The sequence below is a fragment of the Anomaloglossus baeobatrachus genome, unplaced genomic scaffold (genome assembly GCF_048569485.1).
Source record: "Anomaloglossus baeobatrachus isolate aAnoBae1 unplaced genomic scaffold, aAnoBae1.hap1 Scaffold_3226, whole genome shotgun sequence".
Taxonomy (NCBI): Eukaryota; Metazoa; Chordata; class Amphibia; order Anura; family Aromobatidae; genus Anomaloglossus; species Anomaloglossus baeobatrachus.
The window spans coordinates 78,633-94,643 of NW_027442619.1; the positions used below are offsets into that span (position 1 = coordinate 78,633).

Genomic DNA, 16,011 nt, shown 5'->3' on the forward strand with positions numbered 1-16,011 from the left:
GTTCAAACCGAAAATACATCAACAGGCAGGCTACAGAAAAGCTTACTAACAAAGGTTAGAGAGGGGCTTTCTCAGAGGGCTTTTTACAGTTTGTCTATTCCCAATTAGCCGGTTTAGTATACTTAATGAAAGTACTAATTCTTTCATAGGCCGCCCATTCTTAGTATTTGACGTTCAGGTAACAACAGGTAACTTTATTTGGAGTGGAAGCAGAGAGATAACACCAGATGCCAATTGTAGATCCTCTCACACCTGTGGTCACTGCAGCATCTGACTCCACTTTGTCCAAAAGGGATCTATTCCATTCAATTACACATGATCTAGATTAGACTGACAACAAGATACTGCACGGGACATAGCAGAGTTGGTGAAGTTGAGTGGTGATGAGTTTGCTATTTGGATGAATAAAGCAAGTAAAAAGTGTGTTAGATAAAAATTCATTTCAATTCGCTAATCGGGCTAATATGAATCAGGTGAATCGAGTTCTGCTTTTGGAAACTGGGTTAAGAAGGGGTGCACCGTTCCTGGAGGTACTGCAATACCAGGTCAATGCGTGGAGTGGACAGAGCAAGCTCTTTTTCCATCTCCCTGTTCTAAAAATCCATTTAATATATGGTCCCCAGATAGGGGACGTATCAGATATTAAACTGATAAGAACAGATACTACACTTGATCTTAGCCAAAAGGCCGAGAAGCGATAACCAGAATTGGTTTGGGCCTCGAGTGGCACCCTGGCCTATGCCGGACACATCTTAGGGAGAGAGAGCGAGAGGGAGACAAACCCACGCCTACACAAGACATTTTGTCACCCAAGCCAACCCTTGAAAAGGCTGCTTTGCAGAGCAAAAACAAGAAGAATGGTGCGTTTTGCAGCCGCCGCCCACTGCAATGAATCTGAATAACTCCTCCTTTAGGGCGCAAGCAACTCCCCTCCCCCTTGCAGTCTTTCCAATTCACGATACAAAAAGACGGACAGGACAGGTTGCCTGACTTTCCGTCACTGCCACCCTTTGCCATCCTTACCCGTAGAAAGCCCTTTCATCATCCCCAAACCCTAATCTTTTCCCTTTCCTTCCCAGCCCCCAAACCCTGCCCTCTGTACCTTTCTCACCACCCGCTTCCCTTCTCCTGTCATCCCCCTACCACCCGGGAAAAAAAGAGATTGCCCCCTCCTTCCACTAGCCCACCCTCCCACCCAAAGAACAACTTCTTCTGCGCAGCTTGTTTTCTAGGCAGCAGCGCTATTGTGATGTCATCGGGGGGCATTGTGACAAGCCGCCAGTGTTCCGTCTCTTCATGTTGTGCACTGTTCAAACCGAAAATACATCAACAGGCAGGCTACAGAAAAGCTTACTAACAAAGGTTAGAGAGGGGCTTTCTCAGAGGGCTTTTTACAGTTTGTCTATTCCCAATTAGCCGGTTTAGTATACTTAATGAAAGTACTAATTCTTTCATAGGCCGCCCATTCTTAGTATTTGACGTTCAGGTAACAACAGGTAACTTTATTTGGAGTGGAAGCAGAGAGATAACACCAGATGCCAATTGTAGATCCTCTCACACCTGTGGTCACTGCAGCATCTGACTCCACTTTGTCCAAAAGGGATCTATTCCATTCAATTACACATGATCTAGATTAGACTGACAACAAGATACTGCACGGGACATAGCAGAGTTGGTGAAGTTGAGTGGTGATGAGTTTGCTATTTGGATGAATAAAGCAAGTAAAAAGTGTGTTAGATAAAAATTCATTTCAATTCGCTAATCGGGCTAATATGAATCAGGTGAATCGAGTTCTGCTTTTGGAAACTGGGTTAAGAAGGGGTGCACCGTTCCTGGAGGTACTGCAATACCAGGTCAATGCGTGGAGTGGACAGAGCAAGCTCTTTTTCCATCTCCCTGTTCTAAAAATCCATTTAATATATGGTCCCCAGATAGGGGACGTATCAGATATTAAACTGATAAGAACAGATTTTTGATTTAATGAAGCTTTCCAAAGCACCGCAAAAATGCATGACCGAAGTCACACCAAAAACAGTGCAAAGGCTAGGATTCGTGTGGACCCCTCCGTGAGAAGAGGATCCCCAAAAATCAACCCCGTCCCTCCGAGCCAGAAGGCCACAGCGAGGGTCAGGGATCTTCGGTGCTCCCCCAAGCCGAAGCCTGGTTGAGCCTTGTTGTTGCTCCCAGCGTCCACCGAGGCATCTTACCCAAGTGGAGTAGGGAGCTACTAGTCGTTGGTTTCGCAGCCGAGACTGCCCGGACCGTCAACCGGTGTTGGTTTCTCAGCCCAAGGCTGACCGGACCTCCAACCGGGTGTTGGTTTCTCAGCCCAAGGCTGACCGGACCTCCAACCGGGTGTTGGTTTCTCAGCCCAAGGCTAACCGGACCTCCAACCGGGTGTTGGTTTCTCAGCCAAAGCTGACCCGGACCTCCAACCGGGTGTTGGTTTCTCAGCCCAAAGCTGACCGGACTTCCGACCGGGATTATAAAAATTTCCCTTCTTAGCCAGAAGGCCAGGATAGGGCAATATGCTTGGAAAGTATGAATAGGCAAGGCGCGGCGTGCGACAGAGTCTGAGGCTTACCAGGGTCCCAACCTAGCAAGTTCAGACTCCCTCCAGGGTGTCCATTCCTGGGGCACATTGCACCATAACCCCCACACTTACTCAGTCTAATAGCCTCAATCCTGGTAGGGCCATGGTTTCCTCTAGATGGATATACTATCCTCCCAAAGTACTAACAAGTGCAACCTTCCAGTGTGCATTGCATCATTGTACTAAGGTGGCCGGAGCCTTAAACCACCTTTTCGAACAATACTACACTTGATCTTAGCCAAAAGGCCGAGAAGCGATAACCAGAATTGGTTTGGGCCTCGAGTGGCACCCTGGCCTATGCCGGACACATCTTAGGGAGAGAGAGCGAGAGGGAGACAAACCCACGCCTACACAAGACATTTTGTCACCCAAGCCAACCCTTGAAAAGGCTGCTTTGCAGAGCAAAAACAAGAAGAATGGTGCGTTTTGCAGCCGCCGCCCACTGCAATGAATCTGAATAACTCCTCCTTTAGGGCGCAAGCAACTCCCCTCCCCCTTGCAGTCTTTCCAATTCACGATACAAAAAGACGGACAGGACAGGTTGCCTGACTTTCCGTCACTGCCACCCTTTGCCATCCTTACCCGTAGAAAGCCCTTTCATCATCCCCAAACCCTAATCTTTTCCCTTTCCTTCCCAGCCCCCAAACCCTGCCCTCTGTACCTTTCTCACCACCCGCTTCCCTTCTCCTGTCATCCCCCTACCACCCGGGAAAAAAAGAGATTGCCCCCTCCTTCCACTAGCCCACCCTCCCACCCAAAGAACAACTTCTTCTGCGCAGCTTGTTTTCTAGGCAGCAGCGCTATTGTGATGTCATCGGGGGGCATTGTGACAAGCCGCCAGTGTTCCGTCTCTTCATGTTGTGCACTGTTCAAACCGAAAATACATCAACAGGCAGGCTACAGAAAAGCTTACTAACAAAGGTTAGAGAGGGGCTTTCTCAGAGGGCTTTTTACAGTTTGTCTATTCCCAATTAGCCGGTTTAGTATACTTAATGAAAGTACTAATTCTTTCATAGGCCGCCCATTCTTAGTATTTGACGTTCAGGTAACAACAGGTAACTTTATTTGGAGTGGAAGCAGAGAGATAACACCAGATGCCAATTGTAGATCCTCTCACACCTGTGGTCACTGCAGCATCTGACTCCACTTTGTCCAAAAGGGATCTATTCCATTCAATTACACATGATCTAGATTAGACTGACAACAAGATACTGCACGGGACATAGCAGAGTTGGTGAAGTTGAGTGGTGATGAGTTTGCTATTTGGATGAATAAAGCAAGTAAAAAGTGTGTTAGATAAAAATTCATTTCAATTCGCTAATCGGGCTAATATGAATCAGGTGAATCGAGTTCTGCTTTTGGAAACTGGGTTAAGAAGGGGTGCACCGTTCCTGGAGGTACTGCAATACCAGGTCAATGCGTGGAGTGGACAGAGCAAGCTCTTTTTCCATCTCCCTGTTCTAAAAATCCATTTAATATATGGTCCCCAGATAGGGGACGTATCAGATATTAAACTGATAAGAACAGATGAGATTTCATCCGCAAATTTCAGAAAACGGTCATCGGCCACCACACAAAAGCGCAGTGCCGCAGGTGATCGCCTCCCGAGCCCAGGAACCACCAGCCATAAGGGGACGTAAGCACCAAAAGGCGCAACAATCCCCAAGGCCGGCGGTTGTGCAAGCCCGGGCCCCTCACAGCCAAGACCAAGGCAAACCCAATGAAGGGACTACACTTGATCTTAGCCAAAAGGCCGAGAAGCGATAACCAGAATTGGTTTGGGCCTCGAGTGGCACCCTGGCCTATGCCGGACACATCTTAGGGAGAGAGAGCGAGAGGGAGACAAACCCACGCCTACACAAGACATTTTGTCACCCAAGCCAACCCTTGAAAAGGCTGCTTTGCAGAGCAAAAACAAGAAGAATGGTGCGTTTTGCAGCCGCCGCCCACTGCAATGAATCTGAATAACTCCTCCTTTAGGGCGCAAGCAACTCCCCTCCCCCTTGCAGTCTTTCCAATTCACGATACAAAAAGACGGACAGGACAGGTTGCCTGACTTTCCGTCACTGCCACCCTTTGCCATCCTTACCCGTAGAAAGCCCTTTCATCATCCCCAAACCCTAATCTTTTCCCTTTCCTTCCCAGCCCCCAAACCCTGCCCTCTGTACCTTTCTCACCACCCGCTTCCCTTCTCCTGTCATCCCCCTACCACCCGGGAAAAAAAGAGATTGCCCCCTCCTTCCACTAGCCCACCCTCCCACCCAAAGAACAACTTCTTCTGCGCAGCTTGTTTTCTAGGCAGCAGCGCTATTGTGATGTCATCGGGGGGCATTGTGACAAGCCGCCAGTGTTCCGTCTCTTCATGTTGTGCACTGTTCAAACCGAAAATACATCAACAGGCAGGCTACAGAAAAGCTTACTAACAAAGGTTAGAGAGGGGCTTTCTCAGAGGGCTTTTTACAGTTTGTCTATTCCCAATTAGCCGGTTTAGTATACTTAATGAAAGTACTAATTCTTTCATAGGCCGCCCATTCTTAGTATTTGACGTTCAGGTAACAACAGGTAACTTTATTTGGAGTGGAAGCAGAGAGATAACACCAGATGCCAATTGTAGATCCTCTCACACCTGTGGTCACTGCAGCATCTGACTCCACTTTGTCCAAAAGGGATCTATTCCATTCAATTACACATGATCTAGATTAGACTGACAACAAGATACTGCACGGGACATAGCAGAGTTGGTGAAGTTGAGTGGTGATGAGTTTGCTATTTGGATGAATAAAGCAAGTAAAAAGTGTGTTAGATAAAAATTCATTTCAATTCGCTAATCGGGCTAATATGAATCAGGTGAATCGAGTTCTGCTTTTGGAAACTGGGTTAAGAAGGGGTGCACCGTTCCTGGAGGTACTGCAATACCAGGTCAATGCGTGGAGTGGACAGAGCAAGCTCTTTTTCCATCTCCCTGTTCTAAAAATCCATTTAATATATGGTCCCCAGATAGGGGACGTATCAGATATTAAACTGATAAGAACAGATACTACACTTGATCTTAGCCAAAAGGCCGAGAAGCGATAACCAGAATTGGTTTGGGCCTCTAGTGGCACCCTGGCCTATGCCGGACACATCTTAGGGAGAGAGAGCGAGAGGGAGACAAACCCACGCCTACACAAGACATTTTGTCACCCAAGCCAACCCTTGAAAAGGCTGCTTTGCAGAGCAAAAACAAGAAGAATGGTGCGTTTTGCAGCCGCCGCCCACTGCAATGAATCTGAATAACTCCTCCTTTAGGGCGCAAGCAACTCCCCTCCCCCTTGCAGTCTTTCCAATTCACGATACAAAAAGACGGACAGGACAGGTTGCCTGACTTTCCGTCACTGCCACCCTTTGCCATCCTTACCCGTAGAAAGCCCTTTCATCATCCCCAAACCCTAATCTTTTCCCTTTCCTTCCCAGCCCCCAAACCCTGCCCTCTGTACCTTTCTCACCACCCGCTTCCCTTCTCCTGTCATCCCCCTACCACCCGGGAAAAAAAGAGATTGCCCCCTCCTTCCACTAGCCCACCCTCCCACCCAAAGAACAACTTCTTCTGCGCAGCTTGTTTTCTAGGCAGCAGCGCTATTGTGATGTCATCGGGGGGCATTGTGACAAGCCGCCAGTGTTCCGTCTCTTCATGTTGTGCACTGTTCAAACCGAAAATACATCAACAGGCAGGCTACAGAAAAGCTTACTAACAAAGGTTAGAGAGGGGCTTTCTCAGAGGGCTTTTTACAGTTTGTCTATTCCCAATTAGCCGGTTTAGTATACTTAATGAAAGTACTAATTCTTTCATAGGCCGCCCATTCTTAGTATTTGACGTTCAGGTAACAACAGGTAACTTTATTTGGAGTGGAAGCAGAGAGATAACACCAGATGCCAATTGTAGATCCTCTCACACCTGTGGTCACTGCAGCATCTGACTCCACTTTGTCCAAAAGGGATCTATTCCATTCAATTACACATGATCTAGATTAGACTGACAACAAGATACTGCACGGGACATAGCAGAGTTGGTGAAGTTGAGTGGTGATGAGTTTGCTATTTGGATGAATAAAGCAAGTAAAAAGTGTGTTAGATAAAAATTCATTTCAATTCGCTAATCGGGCTAATATGAATCAGGTGAATCGAGTTCTGCTTTTGGAAACTGGGTTAAGAAGGGGTGCACCGTTCCTGGAGGTACTGCAATACCAGGTCAATGCGTGGAGTGGACAGAGCAAGCTCTTTTTCCATCTCCCTGTTCTAAAAATCCATTTAATATATGGTCCCCAGATAGGGGACGTATCAGATATTAAACTGATAAGAACAGATGAGATTTCATCCGCAAATTTCAGAAAACGGTCATCGGCCACCACACAAAAGCGCAGTGCCGCAGGTGATCGCCTCCCGAGCCCAGGAACCACCAGCCATAAGGGGACGTAAGCACCAAAAGGCGCAACAATCCCCAAGGCCGGCGGTTGTGCAAGCCCGGGCCCCTCACAGCCAAGACCAAGGCAAACCCAATGAAGGGACTACACTTGATCTTAGCCAAAAGGCCGAGAAGCGATAACCAGAATTGGTTTGGGCCTCGAGTGGCACCCTGGCCTATGCCGGACACATCTTAGGGAGAGAGAGCGAGAGGGAGACAAACCCACGCCTACACAAGACATTTTGTCACCCAAGCCAACCCTTGAAAAGGCTGCTTTGCAGAGCAAAAACAAGAAGAATGGTGCGTTTTGCAGCCGCCGCCCACTGCAATAAATCTGAATAACTCCTCCTTTAGGGCGCAAGCAACTCCCCTCCCCCTTGCAGTCTTTCCAATTCACGATACAAAAAGACGGACAGGACAGGTTGCCTGACTTTCCGTCACTGCCACCCTTTGCCATCCTTACCCGTAGAAAGCCCTTTCATCATCCCCAAACCCTAATCTTTTCCCTTTCCTTCCCAGCCCCCAAACCCTGCCCTCTGTACCTTTCTCACCACCCGCTTCCCTTCTCCTGTCATCCCCCTACCACCCGGGAAAAAAAGAGATTGCCCCCTCCTTCCACTAGCCCACCCTCCCACCCAAAGAACAACTTCTTCTGCGCAGCTTGTTTTCTAGGCAGCAGCGCTATTGTGATGTCATCGGGGGGCATTGTGACAAGCCGCCAGTGTTCCGTCTCTTCATGTTGTGCACTGTTCAAACCGAAAATACATCAACAGGCAGGCTACAGAAAAGCTTACTAACAAAGGTTAGAGAGGGGCTTTCTCAGAGGGCTTTTTACAGTTTGTCTATTCCCAATTAGCCGGTTTAGTATACTTAATGAAAGTACTAATTCTTTCATAGGCCGCCCATTCTTAGTATTTGACGTTCAGGTAACAACAGGTAACTTTATTTGGAGTGGAAGCAGAGAGATAACACCAGATGCCAATTGTAGATCCTCTCACACCTGTGGTCACTGCAGCATCTGACTCCACTTTGTCCAAAAGGGATCTATTCCATTCAATTACACATGATCTAGATTAGACTGACAACAAGATACTGCACGGGACATAGCAGAGTTGGTGAAGTTGAGTGGTGATGAGTTTGCTATTTGGATGAATAAAGCAAGTAAAAAGTGTGTTAGATAAAAATTCATTTCAATTCGCTAATCGGGCTAATATGAATCAGGTGAATCGAGTTCTGCTTTTGGAAACTGGGTTAAGAAGGGGTGCACCGTTCCTGGAGGTACTGCAATACCAGGTCAATGCGTGGAGTGGACAGAGCAAGCTCTTTTTCCATCTCCCTGTTCTAAAAATCCATTTAATATATGGTCCCCAGATAGGGGACGTATCAGATATTAAACTGATAAGAACAGATACTACACTTGATCTTAGCCAAAAGGCCGAGAAGCGATAACCAGAATTGGTTTGGGCCTCGAGTGGCACCCTGGCCTATGCCGGACACATCTTAGGGAGAGAGAGCGAGAGGGAGACAAACCCACGCCTACACAAGACATTTTGTCACCCAAGCCAACCCTTGAAAAGGCTGCTTTGCAGAGCAAAAACAAGAAGAATGGTGCGTTTTGCAGCCGCCGCCCACTGCAATGAATCTGAATAACTCCTCCTTTAGGGCGCAAGCAACTCCCCTCCCCCTTGCAGTCTTTCCAATTCACGATACAAAAAGACGGACAGGACAGGTTGCCTGACTTTCCGTCACTGCCACCCTTTGCCATCCTTACCCGTAGAAAGCCCTTTCATCATCCCCAAACCCTAATCTTTTCCCTTTCCTTCCCAGCCCCCAAACCCTGCCCTCTGTACCTTTCTCACCACCCGCTTCCCTTCTCCTGTCATCCCCCTACCACCCGGGAAAAAAAGAGATTGCCCCCTCCTTCCACTAGCCCACCCTCCCACCCAAAGAACAACTTCTTCTGCGCAGCTTGTTTTCTAGGCAGCAGCGCTATTGTGATGTCATCGGGGGGCATTGTGACAAGCCGCCAGTGTTCCGTCTCTTCATGTTGTGCACTGTTCAAACCGAAAATACATCAACAGGCAGGCTACAGAAAAGCTTACTAACAAAGGTTAGAGAGGGGCTTTCTCAGAGGGCTTTTTACAGTTTGTCTATTCCCAATTAGCCGGTTTAGTATACTTAATGAAAGTACTAATTCTTTCATAGGCCGCCCATTCTTAGTATTTGACGTTCAGGTAACAACAGGTAACTTTATTTGGAGTGGAAGCAGAGAGATAACACCAGATGCCAATTGTAGATCCTCTCACACCTGTGGTCACTGCAGCATCTGACTCCACTTTGTCCAAAAGGGATCTATTCCATTCAATTACACATGATCTAGATTAGACTGACAACAAGATACTGCACGGGACATAGCAGAGTTGGTGAAGTTGAGTGGTGATGAGTTTGCTATTTGGATGAATAAAGCAAGTAAAAAGTGTGTTAGATAAAAATTCATTTCAATTCGCTAATCGGGCTAATATGAATCAGGTGAATCGAGTTCTGCTTTTGGAAACTGGGTTAAGAAGGGGTGCACCGTTCCTGGAGGTACTGCAATACCAGGTCAATGCGTGGAGTGGACAGAGCAAGCTCTTTTTCCATCTCCCTGTTCTAAAAATCCATTTAATATATGGTCCCCAGATAGGGGATGTATCAGATATTAAACTGATAAGAACAGATACTACACTTGATCTTAGCCAAAAGGCCGAGAAGCGATAACCAGAATTGGTTTGGGCCTCGAGTGGCACCCTGGCCTATGCCGGACACATCTTAGGGAGAGAGAGCGAGAGGGAGACAAACCCACGCCTACACAAGACATTTTGTCACCCAAGCCAACCCTTGAAAAGGCTGCTTTGCAGAGCAAAAACAAGAAGAATGGTGCGTTTTGCAGCCGCCGCCCACTGCAATGAATCTGAATAACTCCTCCTTTAGGGCGCAAGCAACTCCCCTCCCCCTTGCAGTCTTTCCAATTCACGATACAAAAAGACGGACAGGACAGGTTGCCTGACTTTCCGTCACTGCCACCCTTTGCCATCCTTACCCGTAGAAAGCCCTTTCATCATCCCCAAACCCTAATCTTTTCCCTTTCCTTCCCAGCCCCCAAACCCTGCCCTCTGTACCTTTCTCACCACCCGCTTCCCTTCTCCTGTCATCCCCCTACCACCCGGGAAAAAAAGAGATTGCCCCCTCCTTCCACTAGCCCACCCTCCCACCCAAAGAACAACTTCTTCTGCGCAGCTTGTTTTCTAGGCAGCAGCGCTATTGTGATGTCATCGGGGGGCATTGTGACAAGCCGCCAGTGTTCCGTCTCTTCATGTTGTGCACTGTTCAAACCGAAAATACATCAACAGGCAGGCTACAGAAAAGCTTACTAACAAAGGTTAGAGAGGGGCTTTCTCAGAGGGCTTTTTACAGTTTGTCTATTCCCAATTAGCCGGTTTAGTATACTTAATGAAAGTACTAATTCTTTCATAGGCCGCCCATTCTTAGTATTTGACGTTCAGGTAACAACAGGTAACTTTATTTGGAGTGGAAGCAGAGAGATAACACCAGATGCCAATTGTAGATCCTCTCACACCTGTGGTCACTGCAGCATCTGACTCCACTTTGTCCAAAAGGGATCTATTCCATTCAATTACACATGATCTAGATTAGACTGACAACAAGATACTGCACGGGACATAGCAGAGTTGGTGAAGTTGAGTGGTGATGAGTTTGCTATTTGGATGAATAAAGCAAGTAAAAAGTGTGTTAGATAAAAATTCATTTCAATTCGCTAATCGGGCTAATATGAATCAGGTGAATCGAGTTCTGCTTTTGGAAACTGGGTTAAGAAGGGGTGCACCGTTCCTGGAGGTACTGCAATACCAGGTCAATGCGTGGAGTGGACAGAGCAAGCTCTTTTTCCATCTCCCTGTTCTAAAAATCCATTTAATATATGGTCCCCAGATAGGGGACGTATCAGATATTAAACTGATAAGAACAGATGAGATTTCATCCGCAATTTTCAGAATCAAGGTAGCCCCGAAGGCCAGCAGGCCACCACACAAAAGCGCAGTGCCTGGGTGATCGCCTCCCGAGCCCAGGAACCACCAGCCACAAGGGGACGTAAGCACCAAAAGGCGCAACAATCCCCGAGGCCAGCGGTTGTGCAAGCCCGGGCCCCTCCCAGCCAAGACCAAGGCAAACCCAATGAAGGGACTACACTTGATCTTAGCCAAAAGGCCGAGAAGCGATAACCAGAATTGGTTTGGGCCTCGAGTGGCACCCTGGCCTATGCCGGACACATCTTAGGGAGAGAGAGCGAGAGGGAGACAAACCCACGCCTACACAAGACATTTTGTCACCCAAGCCAACCCTTGAAAAGGCTGCTTTGCAGAGCAAAAACGAGAAGAATGGTGCGTTTTGCAGCCGCCGCCCACTGCAATGAATCTGAATAACTCCTCCTTTAGGGCGCAAGCAACTCCCCTCCCCCTTGCAGTCTTTCCAATTCACGATACAAAAAGACGGACAGGACAGGTTGCCTGACTTTCCGTCACTGCCACCCTTTGCCATCCTTACCCGTAGAAAGCCCTTTCATCATCCCCAAACCCTAATCTTTTCCCTTTCCTTCCCAGCCCCCAAACCCTGCCCTCTGTACCTTTCTCACCACCCGCTTCCCTTCTCCTGTCATCCCCCTACCACCCGGGAAAAAAAGAGATTGCCCCCTCCTTCCACTAGCCCACCCTCCCACCCAAAGAACAACTTCTTCTGCGCAGCTTGTTTTCTAGGCAGCAGCGCTATTGTGATGTCATCGGGGGGCATTGTGACAAGCCGCCAGTGTTCCGTCTCTTCATGTTGTGCACTGTTCAAACCGAAAATACATCAACAGGCAGGCTACAGAAAAGCTTACTAACAAAGGTTAGAGAGGGGCTTTCTCAGAGGGCTTTTTACAGTTTGTCTATTCCCAATTAGCCGGTTTAGTATACTTAATGAAAGTACTAATTCTTTCATAGGCCGCCCATTCTTAGTATTTGACGTTCAGGTAACAACAGGTAACTTTATTTGGAGTGGAAGCAGAGAGATAACACCAGATGCCAATTGTAGATCCTCTCACACCTGTGGTCACTGCAGCATCTGACTCCACTTTGTCCAAAAGGGATCTATTCCATTCAATTACACATGATCTAGATTAGACTGACAACAAGATACTGCACGGGACATAGCAGAGTTGGTGAAGTTGAGTGGTGATGAGTTTGCTATTTGGATGAATAAAGCAAGTAAAAAGTGTGTTAGATAAAAATTCATTTCAATTCGCTAATCGGGCTAATATGAATCAGGTGAATCGAGTTCTGCTTTTGGAAACTGGGTTAAGAAGGGGTGCACCGTTCCTGGAGGTACTGCAATACCAGGTCAATGCGTGGAGTGGACAGAGCAAGCTCTTTTTCCATCTCCCTGTTCTAAAAATCCATTTAATATATGGTCATCAGATAGGGGACGTATCAGATATTAAACTGATAAGAACAGATACTACACTTGATCTTAGCCAAAAGGCCGAGAAGCGATAACCAGAATTGGTTTGGGCCTCGAGTGGCACCCTGGCCTATGCCGGACACATCTTAGGGAGAGAGAGCGAGAGGGAGACAAACCCACGCCTACACAAGACATTTTGTCACCCAAGCCAACCCTTGAAAAGGCTGCTTTGCAGAGCAAAAACAAGAAGAATGGTGCGTTTTGCAGCCGCCGCCCACTGCAATGAATCTGAATAACTCCTCCTTTAGGGCGCAAGCAACTCCCCTCCCCCTTGCAGTCTTTCCAATTCACGATACAAAAAGACGGACAGGACAGGTTGCCTGACTTTCCGTCACTGCCACCCTTTGCCATCCTTACCCGTAGAAAGCCCTTTCATCATCCCCAAACCCTAATCTTTTCCCTTTCCTTCCCAGCCCCCAAACCCTGCCCTCTGTACCTTTCTCACCACCCGCTTCCCTTCTCCTGTCATCCCCCTACCACCCGGGAAAAAAAGAGATTGCCCCCTCCTTCCACTAGCCCACCCTCCCACCCAAAGAACAACTTCTTCTGCGCAGCTTGTTTTCTAGGCAGCAGCGCTATTGTGATGTCATCGGGGGGCATTGTGACAAGCCGCCAGTGTTCCGTCTCTTCATGTTGTGCACTGTTCAAACCGAAAATACATCAACAGGCAGGCTACAGAAAAGCTTACTAACAAAGGTTAGAGAGGGGCTTTCTCAGAGGGCTTTTTACAGTTTGTCTATTCCCAATTAGCCGGTTTAGTATACTTAATGAAAGTACTAATTCTTTCATAGGCCGCCCATTCTTAGTATTTGACGTTCAGGTAACAACAGGTAACTTTATTTGGAGTGGAAGCAGAGAGATAACACCAGATGCCAATTGTAGATCCTCTCACACCTGTGGTCACTGCAGCATCTGACTCCACTTTGTCCAAAAGGGATCTATTCCATTCAATTACACATGATCTAGATTAGACTGACAACAAGATACTGCACGGGACATAGCAGAGTTGGTGAAGTTGAGTGGTGATGAGTTTGCTATTTGGATGAATAAAGCAAGTAAAAAGTGTGTTAGATAAAAATTCATTTCAATTCGCTAATCGGGCTAATATGAATCAGGTGAATCGAGTTCTGCTTTTGGAAACTGGGTTAAGAAGGGGTGCACCGTTCCTGGAGGTACTGCAATACCAGGTCAATGCGTGGAGTGGACAGAGCAAGCTCTTTTTCCATCTCCCTGTTCTAAAAATCCATTTAATATATGGTCCCCAGATAGGGGACGTATCAGATATTAAACTGATAAGAACAGATACTACACTTGATCTTAGCCAAAAGGCCGAGAAGCGATAACCAGAATTGGTTTGGGCCTCGAGTGGCACCCTGGCCTATGCCGGACACATCTTAGGGAGAGAGAGCGAGAGGGAGACAAACCCACGCCTACACAAGACATTTTGTCACCCAAGCCAACCCTTGAAAAGGCTGCTTTGCAGAGCAAAAACAAGAAGAATGGTGCGTTTTGCAGCCGCCGCCCACTGCAATGAATCTGAATAACTCCTCCTTTAGGGCGCAAGCAACTCCCCTCCCCCTTGCAGTCTTTCCAATTCACGATACAAAAAGACGGACAGGACAGGTTGCCTGACTTTCCGTCACTGCCACCCTTTGCCATCCTTACCCGTAGAAAGCCCTTTCATCATCCCCAAACCCTAATCTTTTCCCTTTCCTTCCCAGCCCCCAAACCCTGCCCTCTGTACCTTTCTCACCACCCGCTTCCCTTCTCCTGTCATCCCCCTACCACCCGGGAAAAAAAGAGATTGCCCCCTCCTTCCACTAGCCCACCCTCCCACCCAAAGAACAACTTCTTCTGCGCAGCTTGTTTTCTAGGCAGCAGCGCTATTGTGATGTCATCGGGGGGCATTGTGACAAGCCGCCAGTGTTCCGTCTCTTCATGTTGTGCACTGTTCAAACCGAAAATACATCAACAGGCAGGCTACAGAAAAGCTTACTAACAAAGGTTAGAGAGGGGCTTTCTCAGAGGGCTTTTTACAGTTTGTCTATTCCCAATTAGCCGGTTTAGTATACTTAATGAAAGTACTAATTCTTTCATAGGCCGCCCATTCTTAGTATTTGACGTTCAGGTAACAACAGGTAACTTTATTTGGAGTGGAAGCAGAGAGATAACACCAGATGCCAATTGTAGATCCTCTCACACCTGTGGTCACTGCAGCATCTGACTCCACTTTGTCCAAAAGGGATCTATTCCATTCAATTACACATGATCTAGATTAGACTGACAACAAGATACTGCACGGGACATAGCAGAGTTGGTGAAGTTGAGTGGTGATGAGTTTGCTATTTGGATGAATAAAGCAAGTAAAAAGTGTGTTAGATAAAAATTCATTTCAATTCGCTAATCGGGCTAATATGAATCAGGTGAATCGAGTTCTGCTTTTGGAAACTGGGTTAAGAAGGGGTGCACCGTTCCTGGAGGTACTGCAATACCAGGTCAATGCGTGGAGTGGACAGAGCAAGCTCTTTTTCCATCTCCCTGTTCTAAAAATCCATTTAATATATGGTCCCCAGATAGGGGACGTATCAGATATTAAACTGATAAGAACAGATACTACACTTGATCTTAGCCAAAAGGCCGAGAAGCGATAACCAGAATTGGTTTGGGCCTCGAGTGGCACCCTGGCCTATGCCGGACACATCTTAGGGAGAGAGAGCGAGAGGGAGACAAACCCACGCCTACACAAGACATTTTGTCACCCAAGCCAACCCTTGAAAAGGCTGCTTTGCAGAGCAAAACAAGAAGAATGGTGCGTTTTGCAGCCGCCGCCCACTGCAATGAATCTGAATAACTCCTCCTTTAGGGCGCAAGCAACTCCCCTCCCCCTTGCAGTCTTTCCAATTCACGATACAAAAAGACGGACAGGACAGGTTGCCTGACTTTCCGTCACTGCCACCCTTTGCCATCCTTACCCGTAGAAAGCCCTTTCATCATCCCCAAACCCTAATCTTTTCCCTTTCCTTCCCAGCCCCCAAACCCTGCCCTCTGTACCTTTCTCACCACCCGCTTCCCTTCTCCTGTCATCCCCCTACCACCCGGGAAAAAAAGAGATTGCCCCCTCCTTCCACTAGCCCACCCTCCCACCCAAAGAACAACTTCTTCTGCGCAGCTTGTTTTCTAGGCAGCAGCGCTATTGTGATGTCATCGGGGGGCATTGTGACAAGCCGCCAGTGTTCCGTCTCTTCATGTTGTGCACTGTTCAAACCGAAAATACATCAACAGGCAGGCTACAGAAAAGCTTACTAACAAAGGTTAGAGAGGGGCTTTCTCAGAGGGCTTTTTACAGTTTGTCTATTCCCAATTAGCCGGTTTAGTATACTTAATGAAAGTACTAATTCTTTCATAGGCCGCCCATTCTTAGTATTTG

General features: G+C 47.5%; 11 non-coding genes and 1 pseudogene across 11 annotated transcripts; all 12 read right to left on the reverse strand.

Moving 5' to 3' along the window:
• Positions 1–508: 508 nt before the first annotated feature.
• Positions 509–699, reverse strand: LOC142269889 (U2 spliceosomal RNA). Its single transcript, XR_012735282.1, has one exon. It is a non-coding gene; the product is annotated as a U2 spliceosomal RNA (small nuclear RNA).
• A 1,117-nt stretch (positions 700–1,816) lies between these two features.
• LOC142269829 (U2 spliceosomal RNA) lies at positions 1,817–2,012 on the reverse strand. Its single transcript, XR_012735231.1, has one exon. It is a non-coding gene; the product is annotated as a U2 spliceosomal RNA (small nuclear RNA).
• Positions 2,013–2,709: 697 nt separating this feature from the next.
• LOC142269840 (U2 spliceosomal RNA) lies at positions 2,710–2,851 on the reverse strand (annotated as a pseudogene).
• Positions 2,852–3,968: 1,117 nt separating this feature from the next.
• Positions 3,969–4,153, reverse strand: LOC142269832 (U2 spliceosomal RNA). The gene has a single exon (XR_012735234.1). It is a non-coding gene; the product is annotated as a U2 spliceosomal RNA (small nuclear RNA).
• A 1,322-nt stretch (positions 4,154–5,475) lies between these two features.
• On the reverse strand, positions 5,476–5,666 carry LOC142269890 (U2 spliceosomal RNA). The gene has a single exon (XR_012735283.1). It is a non-coding gene; the product is annotated as a U2 spliceosomal RNA (small nuclear RNA).
• A 1,117-nt stretch (positions 5,667–6,783) lies between these two features.
• Positions 6,784–6,968, reverse strand: LOC142269833 (U2 spliceosomal RNA). The gene has a single exon (XR_012735235.1). It is a non-coding gene; the product is annotated as a U2 spliceosomal RNA (small nuclear RNA).
• A 1,322-nt stretch (positions 6,969–8,290) lies between these two features.
• LOC142269891 (U2 spliceosomal RNA) lies at positions 8,291–8,481 on the reverse strand. Its single transcript, XR_012735284.1, has one exon. It is a non-coding gene; the product is annotated as a U2 spliceosomal RNA (small nuclear RNA).
• A 1,117-nt stretch (positions 8,482–9,598) lies between these two features.
• Positions 9,599–9,789, reverse strand: LOC142269819 (U2 spliceosomal RNA). The gene has a single exon (XR_012735222.1). It is a non-coding gene; the product is annotated as a U2 spliceosomal RNA (small nuclear RNA).
• Positions 9,790–10,906: 1,117 nt separating this feature from the next.
• Positions 10,907–11,090, reverse strand: LOC142269834 (U2 spliceosomal RNA). The gene has a single exon (XR_012735236.1). It is a non-coding gene; the product is annotated as a U2 spliceosomal RNA (small nuclear RNA).
• Positions 11,091–12,426: 1,336 nt separating this feature from the next.
• LOC142269821 (U2 spliceosomal RNA) lies at positions 12,427–12,617 on the reverse strand. The gene has a single exon (XR_012735224.1). It is a non-coding gene; the product is annotated as a U2 spliceosomal RNA (small nuclear RNA).
• Positions 12,618–13,734: 1,117 nt separating this feature from the next.
• On the reverse strand, positions 13,735–13,925 carry LOC142269893 (U2 spliceosomal RNA). Its single transcript, XR_012735285.1, has one exon. It is a non-coding gene; the product is annotated as a U2 spliceosomal RNA (small nuclear RNA).
• Positions 13,926–15,042: 1,117 nt separating this feature from the next.
• Positions 15,043–15,233, reverse strand: LOC142269818 (U2 spliceosomal RNA). The gene has a single exon (XR_012735221.1). It is a non-coding gene; the product is annotated as a U2 spliceosomal RNA (small nuclear RNA).
• Between the last annotated feature and the right edge of the window lie 778 nt (positions 15,234–16,011).